Below are 14,431 nucleotides of genomic sequence, written 5' to 3'. Positions count from 1 at the left end.
GTTTCTTCATAAACACATACAAACACTGAAAAAGAAAAGAAAGATTTAACTTAGTGAATGGAAAGAGTCAAGAGCTTAACTAAAGCAAACACTGATCACAATAATGGTGGTTTGTTGAAATGTCAATGTTTTTTCAATATTAATGGAGGCTGCAAACCTGATATTGATTCAATGCAATTAACATTGACAAATGAACTGTTTTTAACATTGTTTTAATGGGTGCATGCTATCTGGGTATAGTATATAGTATTTCATTTGGGACACAGGTTATGATTGGACTTATTTTGATGATGATGAAGATTATGATGATGATCTCTTCAGGATCAATACCTGATGATGATGATGATGATGATGGAGCCACTACAGTGATGTCACAACTCATTCAACAGAATGAACAAACACTGAAGACACATGAGTTCAGATTTCAGTATTAACTCCTGAAAGTCTACAGAGATCATAAAACCTCAAACACTACCTCATGTAATCTGAGAGCATTTTATTTCTATTTGTAAAATAACACAAAGGTTTATAAGGAAGTCTGACTAGCCGTGTATACATTCCAGATGGCCTGAGAATCTGTTATACACCACACAGAGCCCAAGAGATTTATAATTTTATAATGAATAAATTATAAATGAATCATAGATAAGTGAATGTGAGATGGTTTAAGGTTTGTTGATAAGAGATATTATCTGTATATTATCTGTCCAGTGAAAGAGTAAGTAATCATTATTCATGATCAAAGGGAACTCAGAAGTTGGGTAAAGTCTGAGTAAAGTCTAATTACAGAGAATAAAAGACCTAAGTTACTGGTAATTTTTGTTATTTTTATATACATTTATTCATTTTTAAAGTTTCAAAACAAGATTTGTTAAAAAGAAAAACTACACATATACTTATAACAATAACAATATTGCTTTAGTACTTCTGTCTAATAGTGATTTGATAATTAAAAGTGATTTTTTATTATTATTCTATAATAAAATTGTATAGTCATTACGAGCATGTCAATATTTTTGTTTGCTGTTTTATTGCAGTTTTAAATTATACTATTGTTATCTGTTGTAACACAGTTGTAACCGAGGCCAGCTAGACTGATCACCGGTTCGAGTCTCATTCAGGGCGGATGCAAGTAGGACTGGTTACGTTAATATTGTTATTTATGCCGTGTATTTTTATAATTGTAAATGTGTTTTATTAAGAGATAATCCAAATTTTTCATCAGCTATTAATTTATCTTATTAAAGGTGATCAAATTGCTTCTCCTGAAAAACAGGGGATTATTAACTCCTCCCCTTTTTCTGCTCAAAGTGCTGCATCATCAATAGAGGAAGTGAAAGTTAACTTTCGGATTAGAAGCATGTTTGTTAAAAAATGTAGCACTGTGCCTGTTACAGATCATACAGATCATAGCTGTAATGTAAATATTTGCAACATGTGATTTTAAACCCGTATTAAAGTAGCCAGAGCACCACTTGTGGTCAGGGAGTGAGGTTTACTCACAGTAGGCTGCGTTCCAGTTTGTTTTTATGACCTTCCCTCGCTTACTTCCCTCAGTCTCGTTCACTCGGATGTACGTCATTGCTTACATTGTACGAGTGGATTACTGAGAGGGCACTAAACAGGCAGAATATGTTTAAGGTAAGACCTCTAATTATATATTTGGGAACACCAAGTTAATATAGTCATTATACAAAGCTCAATGACAGTAAAAACTGTTAAGAATAAAGAGCAGCTGGATATTATATACCACCACCATCCATATCCACCAAAGGAGTTGGTCAAAAACAGCTACACACTAGAAGAGACCAGAAACCAGTTAAACCCCACACAACACAACATCAGCAGTGTGTCAGTACACAAACACACAGCATCTACACTACTGACTGCATTACAACCACATCTCAACAACTACAGTGCATTAATAACACACAGAAATCCTGCTACCTCACAATCTCCCAAAACATCTCAGAACCACAGGAAAAAAACAGCAGCCACATCAGACAACTTCAGCCACCAACTAAGAGCATCAACAGAGAACAAAAGAGGACATAGTCCTAAAACATCACAGTTCTTTTATATACAGAGTTAATTTCTAAATATAGAAAATCCCACCTGAACCCTTGACAAGCTTTCCTTAAAAATCCAGAGAGAACAACGTTTTGTAATAATGATAAGAATTTGTTAGTGATTGGTTCCTGTGAATTTAAGGGTGTTGCCTAATATGCATACAGTGGGTGATTGGTTAACATGTCACCACCAGGTGGGAGGTGTCTGTCAACATTGGGTGAAGTTTGCTATTGTTACACTTTAACATTGAATTCTGTTGTCCAGGGCCGGCTGTGCAAAGACATTTTGAGGGGCAGTGGCCCAAATTGAAAAAGGGGCACTAAGGTGGTACTATTAATATGGTTTTAATATGATGATTTCCTAAAAATATGATGATTATTATCTAAATATAATAAAAACTTCACTAAAAGTATGCTTGAGTTTAGCATACTTTTTAACACTGTAATTACGCATATATTTATTATTAAAAAACTGCTAGTTTACATTTTTGAAATGCATTAAAAACTATATTTTTATGCACTTTAAATAAGCATGTTGGAAATACAAATGTATTAAAAACATATTACTTGAATCTTAAGTATATTTTTAATACATTAAATACTACTTTTTTGACCTGGGCAAAAATGTCCATTAATATTTTATGTAATTTGAGATAATTTTATTTCTCTTCATAAATATAAGCGTTATAAGGGATATCTGTCTAAAATGTGATTGGACATAAGCCACTGCAGACGACACAAGCACCTCACAGAACATGTTCATTGATTTGTTTATACATAAACACCTGTGTATTTTTTGTAATTTTCTTGTATTAACACATTTTGCTCTAAATTTTATTTTATTTATTCCATGGTCTGTTGAAATCCTTGATGGTTGGCTCCGTTTCATACAGAGATATAGGATCCATGCAGTTTGATCACAGTTCTAAATTAATGCGCTTATGTAGCATGTAACTGGGCAGCAAGCTAGAATAGATTCATCAAGTCACACAAAATCAGAACGTTAAACAAACTTATTTCCATTTATTGAAAGATTAAGTAGATTTTTCTACGTTATACGTCTCCGGAGTCCGCACCCAACATTACGTATTTTAAAATGATTTAAATATTTAATAGGTTGGAGAAACGTCAACTCGTTTTCAGCCGGGCTGAGCAGAGCAGAGACGCGATCAAAGACTGACTTTTGCAATTTATGCTAAAAAGTTAATAAAGAAATGTAAAACAGGAGTTAATATATTACGATGTTTATCAGGAGTTGAATGGGGAGCTTGCAGAATATCACTGAAACGAATATATTGTACATTAATTAGGTCAAGTCTGGATATGGAAATATACTTTACGGATTTGTATCTGAAACTGTACTTAAAAAGATTGAAGCAATACAGAGTCAAGCTCTAAGAATTTGTTGTGGTGCCTTCAAATCATCTCCCATTGCAGCCTTGCAGGTAGAACTTGGAGAAGCTCCTCTTTTCCTGCGAAGGTATAAGCTTAGAATGAATTACTGGATTAATATAAAAGGGCATAAAGAAAATCATCCAGTAAAAGGAGTAATGAAAGAATGCTGGGAACATGGGAATAAGAATATTAAAAGCTTTGGATGGACTGCTAATAGGGAAGCAATGGAAGGTGGTATTGATGGATATGAAGTTAGCCCAACAGTGACTTTATCCAATATTCCACCATGGATATTTCCAATGCCAATAGTTGATTTTCAAATTCAAAAGCAAATGAACAAGGACAAAGATACTCCCAAGAACATGATTGCACAGCAGTATTTATCAAAGCTATACATCGTGGTTGCATATATATACAGATGGTTCTAAAGATCCTGCCACTGGAAGAACTGCTTCTGCAGTGCATATCCCTACATTTCAATGTAATATTAGCAAAAGAATAACTGATCATGGATCTGTGTATAAAGCAGAACTTATTGCCATTCTGGTAGCACTTCATTGGGTGGAGTATGTAAAACCTAGGTTAGCAATCATCTGTTCTGATTCATATGCAGCACTTTCAAGCCTTGCAAGTGGTCTAAAATCAACTAGGCAAGATATTATTTATGATATTCTTGCAAGCTTACTGAGAAATAGTAATTCAAGTCTTATTATGTTTCTGTGGGTCCCTGCTCACGTGGGAGTGGAGGCTAATGAAGTGGCTGACAAACTACCTAAGCAAGCTCTAAATCATGAGGATGTTGACATACAAGTGGCTCTTAGTAAAAAAGAGGTCCAGGCTCAAGTGAAAGAAGATACTCGAAATAAATGGCAGGAAGCATGGAATACTGATGTCAAGGGCAGACATCTTAATAGTATTCAACAACTTGTAGGAAATGGAAGAGGTGCATTTAAAAACAGAAAAGAAGATATTATTATTTCACGTCTTCGAATAGGACATTCTGGACTAAATAATTCCCTTTTTAAAATAGGAAAGCACGCAACTGGTAAAATGCAGATATTGTGATCAAACAGAGACAATAGAGCATATATAATTTATTTGTCAACAGTATGAAAATGAAAGAATGTCAATGTTTCAGGAAATGGAAAAGTTGGACATAATAACCTGTAATTTACAAAGCTTTTTGGAATGTAGTTTAGAGCAATGGAAGAGGTATAGAGTCATTATTAAATTTATTAAAGAAATAGGGTTATATGGGATAATTTAGTGTTTTTTTTTTTTCTCTTTACTCTCGCATTTCCTTGTATATCGGTGCTCCACACTCCAGTTTAGTAGGTGGCGGTAGTGCACCATAAGCTGGTTTGCCAACCGCCATAAAATTACAGAAGAAGAAGAAGAAGAAGATTAGCAGAGACGCACAATGGATTGAGGGTGCAAGTGATAGTGGGCAAGCTACAGGACCGGTAAAGCCACAAGAAGGGTGTTCAAAAGTCCCAGAAGATTATATAATGATTAAAAAGAAAGCATTTTTGGCATTCTTTTCAGAAGCAGTGTGGAGAATTAAAGAGTCAGCAAGGAATAAATCAGATGTTGCAAGAGAAGTGATTGCAGTAGCAGATAAATTTCTTAAGATTAAGGATATACAACCAGAGATGCTTTATAGATTCATGCATGAAGGACTATCAGGGAGTCAGCAGGATTATATAAAACAGGGGACAGACAAGGGAGATGAGGAATATGTGACTACTGAGGATGAGATGGATAGTTAAGTATATATTGATTTGTATAGCCTGGTATCTTATGTTTTATGTCCTGCAATGGAATGCTAGAAGTCTAGTAGCCAATGGACAAGAATTCAAAAGATTTATTGATGCATTTGCTGAAAAACCTGATGTAATTTGTGTCCAGGAGTCATGGCTTAAACCTTGTTTAGATTTTGTTATTCCAGGGTATGTGAGTTGTAGAGCAGATCGAATAAATAGGGTAGGAGGTGGATGTGTAACTTTCATTAAAAATAACTTGCAATATAGAAGAGTAGAGATAAGCATAGAGCTTGAATGTGTAGTTGTTATAGTATGGACAGAGCAGGGAAAGATTTCTATAGTTAATAGATCTGGACTGGAGATTTTAATGCACACAATGGAATATGGGGGAGTAGAACACGAGACAGAAATGGAATAGTCCTGGAAGACTTTATTGATAAATTTGGGTTGGTAGTGTTGAATGATGGCAGACCAACTTGGTTTCGAACAAGTAGCGATTCAACTTCATGTATAGATTTAACCTTTGCTTCCCCTGAACTTGCCATAGTGGGAGAATGGGATATAATGGATCGGTATACTATTGGAAGTGATCATGTTCCAATTCTAAGTAGGATTGGGAGAAAATTAATTAAGGAACAAGGATACAGTCCAAAGAAGTATAATTATTCAAAAGCAAGGTGGGATGAATTCAAAGAAAGGACTCAGGAAATCGTACATAACGTGTCTCGAGAAGAATTAGATACGTGGAATAGGTCTTTTTGTGAAAATATTATAATGGCTGCAGACGAGTTTATCCCAAGAGCTGAACTACCAAAAGAACGTCAGATTGTGCCCTGGTGGAATGAAGCATGTACTATTGCTGTTCGAGATAGAAATAAGGCATATCGAAGACTGAGGAAAAATCCAATAGAAAAACAAGCAATTTTATATAAGAAATTAAGGGCAAAAGCTAGAAAAATCATAAAAGAGGCAAAGAGGGAGAGTTGGCGCACATTTTGTAGTTCTTTGGGAATGGAAACAAATATTAGGAAAATATGGTCGCTAATACACAGGATGTCAGGAATATACAGGTCAATAAAAGTGCCAGTTTTACAGTGTGAGGGGAAGGAAGCAATTAATAGCAAGGATAAAGGAGAGATGTTGGTTAAGATATTTAAGGAAATACATAGCTCAAAGAATTTGAGTCCGGATAGTAAAAAGAAAAGAGAGGAGAAATTGAAGAATGAGAAATTTAAATTAGAGTATAACATAGATAATACAAATGCAGGGAATGCTTTCTTTTCTATTGAAGAACTTAAACAAGCTATTCAAAGGGGAAAAGATACAGCACCTGGGAGAGATGGGATAGGATGTCTGATGTTGCGTAACTTGGATGAGTCAGCATTAGAAGAAATGTTAAAGTTAATGAATAGTATATGGGAGTATGGAATATTGCCAAGGGAATGGAAGCATGCAATAATTATTCCGATATTGAAACCTGGTAAAAATGCAGGAGAACCAAGTTCTTACCGACCAATTGCTCTTACATCGGTGTTATGCAAGACGATGGAACGAATGGTTACTGATAGATTGGTGTATATATATTGGAAAAGCAGGAGTATTTCTCTACTTATCAAAGCGGCTTTAGAATTGGTAGATCCACAATGGATTCTGTGTTACTGTTGGATATGGATATTAAAAGAGCTATAGCAAATAAGGAATCAGTTGTGGGGGTTTTCTTGGATATTGAAAAAGCGTATGACATGGAAGGAGGGCTTAGTGATTAAGTTGCATGATGCAGGGATTAGAGGTAGGATGCTAAATTGGATAAATAATTTTATGAGGGATCGTACTATTCGAGTAAAAGTCAATGGAACGTTGTCCAGTGAGGAAAAGGTGATTAATGGAACTCCACAGGGTAGTGTAATTAGCCCAGTATTATTTAATGTGATGTTAGGGTTAGGGTTAGGGTTAGGGTGACATTTTTAGTAAGTTGGAAGGGAGCTTTGGATTGTCGTTATTTGCAGATGATGGGGCAATATGGAAGAGAGGGAGAAATATTAGGTATATATATAAACAAATACAGCAGGCAATTAATACAGTAGAGACTTGGGCAGAAGAATGGGGTTTTAAAATATCAGTGTTAAAATCTAAATATGTAGTATTCGGTTTTAAAAGAGAAAAATTAGAACAGGTATTGAAGATATATAATACACCTATTGAAAGGGTCAAATCATTTAAATTTTTGGGAGTATGGTTTGAGGAGAGAATGACATGGAGGGTGTATATAGATCAAATAGTCAAAAGATGTGAGAAGGTTATTAATATTTTAAGATGCTATAGTAGGAAGAGATTGGGGTGGGGATAGAGATACATTAATGATGATTTATCGGGGAATAATTAGGTCAAATATTGATAATGGAGGCATGATATACGGGGCAGCAGCGCCATCAGTTTTAAAGAAATTGGAGGTGGTTCAAGCTAAGGCTCTAAGAATTTGTAGTGGGACAATGAGAACAACGCCAATTAATGCACTTCTAGTTGAAATGGAGGAGACTAATTTAGAGTTAAGGAGAATTAAATTATCTTTGAACTATTGGATTAAGCTTAGAAGTTTTAATTGTAAAAATCCAGTCAAAAGTCTACTAGAGGAACAATGGGAGTTTCAGAGTAGGGGGGGAAGAGATAGGAAGGGGAATATGATTAATTTTGTCGATAAGAAAGCTCATGAAATGGGTTTGAAAAACTACATGATAGGACCAGCAGTATGTTGGTCACCAGTCCCATTATGGATTTTACCTGAGGCTACATTTGATTTTACCATGCTGGATCAGGTAAAAGAAGACAGTGGTGATATAGTGGCTACAGTTTATGAATATCTTAAAAGAAACTGGACACAATGTGAGCAAATATATACTGATGGCTCTATGAACCCAATTGATGGAAAAACAGCAATAGGGATAAGTATTCCCCAATTATGTATTAAACAAGGTCTTCGATTACCAGATAACATGTCGGTTTTAACTACAGAATTAGTAGCAATTTTGTGGGCCCTTGAATGGATGGAAGGACAAAGGCCTGGGAGAAATGTGGTATGCTCAGATTCTACTACAGCTTTAATGACCATTAAGAGCAGGAAAAGTGAGGCAAGACCAGATTTAGTTATTGAAGTTCTGCTAGCAATAAATCGGGTGATAAAAAAGGGAAATACAGTGGGTTTTATGTGGATACCTGCACATGTGGGGATTCAGGGAAATGAAGAAGCTGATGAGATGGCAAAAAAGGCCACATATAAGAGCGCAGTTGATTTGAAAGTAATGTATGGAAGAATAGAGTGTAAAACTATTATACGGGAAAAAATAAAGGAATTATGGCAGAAAGAATGGGAAAAAGGAAATAAAGGCAGACACTATTTCTCAATACAACCCACATTAATGCACACACCAAACACAAGATTAGAGAGGAGGGATCGTGTGGTAATCACTAGATTAAGACTGGGACATTGTGCACTGAATTTTGGGCTGGCAAGAGTAGGCAAACATCCTGATGGTAGATGTGAGTGTGGAGAATTAGAAACTGTGAAGCATGTAGTAATGGAATGTGAAAATCTTCATGATGCAAGAACTCGCATGTTTTCTGAGCTGATGGATTCAGGAATATCATCTTTATCTTTAAAAACGATTCTTGGAAATATGGATTATGTAACAGCAAAGGCTTTAATAAATTTTTTACTCCACACCGGTCTTTACTCAAGGATATAAACTGTGAGGCAAAGTTCTTCAGATGAACTGTGGAGGGCAGTAATACACCACAGCAGTGTCTAAACTGCCGCAAATCATACAAGAAGAAGAAGAAGAAGAGACGCACAGTCAAAAGCGAAAGTAAACTTAGCCTGGCGGCGGCGCCATTTTAGTACTGCGATTAGTAAACAAAAACTTCTGTTAAAACAGATTGTTTTAACAGACGCGTTTTAAAAACTCGTTTTAAAGAAATGTACGCGTTGTTCAAGACAGGATAACTCTTATTTCGACATATGTGAGTGTGGGAATACGGTATGTTGAAGTGCATCGATGAACGACGCCATAAAAACAACATGGCACTGTCATGGCGTGTGACACATCTGGTGATCTCTAAATATGTTGTTAGCTGTTCTTACTATCTGTATTTGTCTCATTCTAATTGCTATTTACATTTTATTTTGTTTTTTTCCAGATGGCACGTCAGAGTATATCCGATTCCACATTTATTTAGCATTCCAGTGGGTGTTTCCGTCTCCTCGTACTGTCTCTGTCTTGCATTAAAACCTGAGGTATGAATATTTGCGCATAGTGTCATGCAATCACTAAACTTAAAACCAGAATGTGAAATGTCTAGTTTAGACAGCAACCTGTGTTTTGAGATCTGAATGAGGGGCAATCTCCTAGCTAACAATTTTTGGTTGCCAGAACGTTACCGGAACAGATACCCTAACGTCCTCTGCTGGTGGTTCCCCAGGACAATTTTCTTGACGTCAACAGAACGTTTCCTCCAGGTTTAGGGAACGTTGGCGCAATGTTCTGATAATGTTCCCCTAACCCAGTGCTTCTCAAATAGTGGGACGGGACGCACAAGACCCTGGGGAAAATACTTTTTCAGGAAGTGATTGTTTGCACCGTCACTTAAAGACATTACACCCCAATCACGCTGATAAGCCCCTTGAGTTTTTTTATTATTATTTATTGATTATATTTAATTAAATTTTTCAGTATCAAATGGTCAAAAAATATTATACTTTAAATAAGGATTTATTTTTTTTCAGGCAAATTGATGCATTTTAATAAAGTTAATAAAGTTATTCTTTGTTGTAAGTTGATCGATATTTCTTTTTTGTGTTTTCTTTAATGTTAATAAGGATACAATGTTTTGCAGATGTGTAATTTTATAGACAAATTATAAGATTTACAGTCGCGGCGGAGAGTTGGGGGGGCGCGAATTGTTTACTTCTTCCTAGGGGGGGGGGGTGACAGAAAATAATTGAGAAGCACTGCCCTAACCTCTACATTTTGATTTACCTGAATTCAAATAATCGTTCTAAAAATCATGTGTTAAACAGTGTTTATTGTTCAAAGAACATGAACTGGAGCTTATTCTTAACATATTTAGATAACATTGTATTTTATCAAATATATAAATAATTGACTTCAACATGATATAGAGGTCTTAAAACAGATATTTATTGACTGATAAATAAACACTTTACAGATCTTACCATTGCAGTAAGTCAGGAATTAATTTTTAGATAAAATATCCAAAACTTCTCCCTTAACATTACATCATATTCTCGTGTCAAATCGATCGGGAATCATTAAAATATATTTTTGTCCACACATATTTAAGTTAACGTCACTAAATGAAGAAAGAGATCAAAGACTTTGTATTTGTATTTGTATTTATTTAATAGGGACCATGCATATTCATGAACAATGTTGTTAAGACAAACAACATGTAAATATGCCAGAATTAGTAAAAAAAACTACTTTCCATCTGTAGTCCCTAGGCCAGTAACAAACACTAACCAGAACATAACCAACAACATGCCACATTAATTCACTATGACAACTACAAGGAATAAGAATATCCATGAAAAATACAAATAGACACATTTAAATAGACAGAATAAAATAAAACAGCAAAAATGACATTTCAGTATCAGTAAAACAAGTGGAGTATATCAATATAACAGTTAATAATGTGTACACCTCTGGTTCTCCAAGAGCCACAATTTCAATTGTGTTTTAAAATTGTTAAAAGTTGGACACTCTCTTATCGGTAGAGGCAAACTATTCCACAATTTGCCACCTATTATTGACAACACATTTTGACCAAGGGTAGTACGTCTAAATGGTATCACACAGTCCCTTTTTACAGATGCACGTGTGCTACCTCCGCTTGCAAGCCTTTTATAAAAGGCATGCAGTGATGGCGGGGCAAGATTATTTAGCACCTTATAGACCAGACAGATGTACTTAAAACGCTTAAAATTGTCAAAACTTAGAAAATTATGTCTCTCTTAAATTTTACAGTGGTGAAATAACATTGCCTTCTTATCAAAGATTTTTATGGCTTTCTTAAAAAGAGATTCAATAGTTTTTAGATTAGATATGCTAGTTAAAACTCATGACGTAGAACTCATGATGCTCATGATGCCGCTTCTTGCTGCAAGCAGATCTCTCCCTGACCAATGACGTGTGAGACCGCAGCCGTGCCTTGTTAACATATAGCTTTAGTAAACAATAGCGTGATCGCGTGAATTTAAAGCAGCCAGAACAAGTACAAGACATCACTGTCAGCACAATCCATCACTCACAGCACCTCAGAAATGAGAATGTAAATGTGCTTTGAGAGTGTCAGTGTTTAGAAAGATTTGCCCTAAATATCAGTCTAAACTAAAAAAAAATAGACGTTTACTATGTTAACTTTGTAGGATAAAATCTTTTTTGGTATACCTGATAAATTATTTAATCAAAGCAATAAAAAGCATGGTAAAAAGTCATAATAGTTTTTATGATTTTTAAATATTGGCATTGGCCAGAGAAAAACATATCAGTCAACCTCTACTACATAATGTAAAGAACATTCTGTGAAAATATAACCTTGATATCTTTAACTCTTTCCCTGCCAGTGTTTCTTAAAAAAGTTGTTCTTCTTTCAGTATATAAACATACAATATATAAAATAAAAGAACAAATCCTCTGCTTTAAAAAAAGTTTCATCCTACCTTCATTTGTTCTCTTTTTATCACCTCTCAAATATGGGTAGGTTTTTTCAGAAAGACCAAATTTTGAGCAAAAAGCTGAGATAATTGCGTCTTTTTTTTTTTGAAAGACTTCTGATAGAAATCAGATTCAGAGGGACGATCAAAACACACGCTGTGTCTGAACATTTTGGGGGGGGGTTGCATAAGTTGCTTCAGAGTTCATCTGGTGAATAGTAGCAGTATTGCGGATTACCGGAAAAACTCGCCATTGGCAGGAAAGCGTTTTCTCTTAATTAAAGAGTTAACTCGTCAATGAAAGGGAAAGAGTTAATCATGACTGAGTAAGGCCATGTAAAAGATTGAAATCAATGAGTGAAATCGAACTCTGATGCTTGTTATATCATTACATTATATTATGAGACTTTAACCTAAAGTTCACAGACAGGGTCATATTTACACACTTACTGCATGGTTTTATGATCCCTTATGAAGTGTTGTGCATTGGCCCATCATTACTGCTTTGAGCTATATCTTTGTCATTGAACAAATTTATTGTAAAAAAAAAGTCAGCAGGACCTCCTGTCTTATACAGTCTATCATTATTACACTGTCTTTGTCACATTTATCTTCATGTTTTGTCACAGTCGAGTCCAGATGGACAGATCAGACCCCAGCTGTGTGTCCTTAAAGAGTGACCGGTCTATGGATCCTCCACTCGAGTTACAGGAACACAAAAAACGTGGTTTTGGGTAAATGCTACACCAAACATGTTGACCTTATTCAATCAGATTTAAATAAGTAACTATTTGTTTTGGAACCAAAACTAATGTTTGTGAGTGAGTTTATTGTGTATTATACTAGTTCATGTTTATAAAAGTGACCGGTCTATTTATCATCCACCTCACAGAAACACACTGCAGTGTAATAGAAAGAATAATGTGCCTCCATTCGGTTGTTATACCAGTTATACAAGTCTGATTACCTTGTTGGGATTTATACCCTGTTGGAAAAATATATAACAAATACTATAAATGTAATTATTTAATAGTAAATATAAAGATGTTGTTACAGTTTTTAATGCAAGGGTGCCACCATCTTGCAGTACCTCCTCTTGTGATGTCACAGGGTTTGTTGTGCTGACTGAGCTGGACAGATACAATGATAAAGAGACAGATAAAAACAGACAGCACAGGTCAGATAAAGAAAGATGAACACTGATAGCACTTAAAATGGTTTTCCTCTCTATGATTGCAAGCTAGTGAACCACTTTTAATGCTATTTAGCAACATTTTGTGTGTGATATAGAAAATCTGGACCTGCAATAGGTTTTATTCTAATACGAATTGAGGAAAAATCATTGTATAATTGTGGTTTCTCTTCATGTTTTGTCACAGTCAAGTCCAGATGTACAGATCAGACCCCAGCTGTGTGTCTATGGAACCCTCACCTAAGTTACAGAAACACAATAAACGTGGCTTTGGGTAAATGATACACCAAACATGTTAACCTTATTAAATCATATTTAAATAAGTAACTATTTGTCTTGGAACCAAAACTAGTGTTTGTGAGGGTATTGTGCATTATACAAGTTCATGTTTATAAAAATTGTCTAAAAACCCAGCTGTGTGTCCATGAAGAGTGACCGGTCTATTTATCATCCACCTTACAGGAACACACTGCAGTGTAAAAGAAAGGATAATGTGCATCCATTCGGATGTTATCACCAAATGAGCCCTATTAGAGTTATACAAGGCTGGTCACCCTGTTGGGATTTATACCCTGCTGGAAAAATATATAACAAATACTATAAATGTAACCATTTAATAGTAAAAAAAAGGTTTTGTTAGAGTTTTCAATACAAGGGCACCACCATCTTGCAGTACCTCCTCCTGTGATGTCACAGGGTTTGTTGTGCTGACTGAGCTGGATAGATACAATGATAAAGAGACGGAAAAGGTCAGATAAAGAAAGATGAACACTGATAGCACTTAAAATGGTTTTCCTCTCTATGACTGCGAGCCTGTGATTCACTTTAAATGCTATTTAGCACCATTTTTTGTGTGTGTAAATATAAAAGTCTGGACCTACAATAGGTTTTATTCTTATAATAATTGAGGAAAAAACATTGTATGATTGTGGATTCTCTTCATGTTTTTTCACAGTCGAGTACAGATGGACAGATCAGACCCCAGCTGTGTGTCCTTGAAGAGCGACCGGTCTATGGATCCTCCCATTGAGTTACAGGAACACAATAAACTTGGCTTTGGGTAAATGCTACACCAAACATGTTGACCTTAATCAATCATATTTAAATAAGTAATCATTTATCTTTTAACCAAAACTAGTGTTTGTGAGGGTATTGTGTATTATACTAGTTCATACCCACATAGAAAATTGTTGTTAAGAATAATTTATTCAAATGAATAATAAAGATGAGATTGGAATATTTCAGTCAGTTATCAGTTTTCATGAACTTTCTCTTGAATGTT

At 35.2% G+C, this 14,431-nt stretch overlaps 1 long non-coding RNA gene across 2 annotated transcripts; it reads left to right on the top strand.

The window, feature by feature from the left end:
* Window positions 1–9,066: 9,066 nt before the first annotated feature.
* On the top strand, window positions 9,067–14,131 carry LOC141358312 (uncharacterized). Of its 2 annotated transcripts, none has more exons than XR_012364815.1 (4): window positions 9,067–9,241; window positions 9,419–9,515; window positions 12,587–12,691; window positions 14,105–14,131. It is a non-coding gene; the product is annotated as an uncharacterized lncRNA (long non-coding RNA). The 2 variants fall into 2 exon arrangements; XR_012364809.1 differs by lacking the exon at window positions 14,105–14,131 and adding an exon at window positions 13,337–13,364.
* Window positions 14,132–14,431: the final 300 nt, after the last annotated feature.

The sequence above is a fragment of the Misgurnus anguillicaudatus genome, chromosome 3, assembly GCF_027580225.2.
Source record: "Misgurnus anguillicaudatus chromosome 3, ASM2758022v2, whole genome shotgun sequence".
Classification (NCBI taxonomy): Eukaryota; Metazoa; Chordata; class Actinopteri; order Cypriniformes; family Cobitidae; genus Misgurnus; species Misgurnus anguillicaudatus.
The sequence above is the reverse complement of the archived record's forward strand: the minus strand, read 5'-3'. Positions and strand labels throughout refer to the sequence as shown.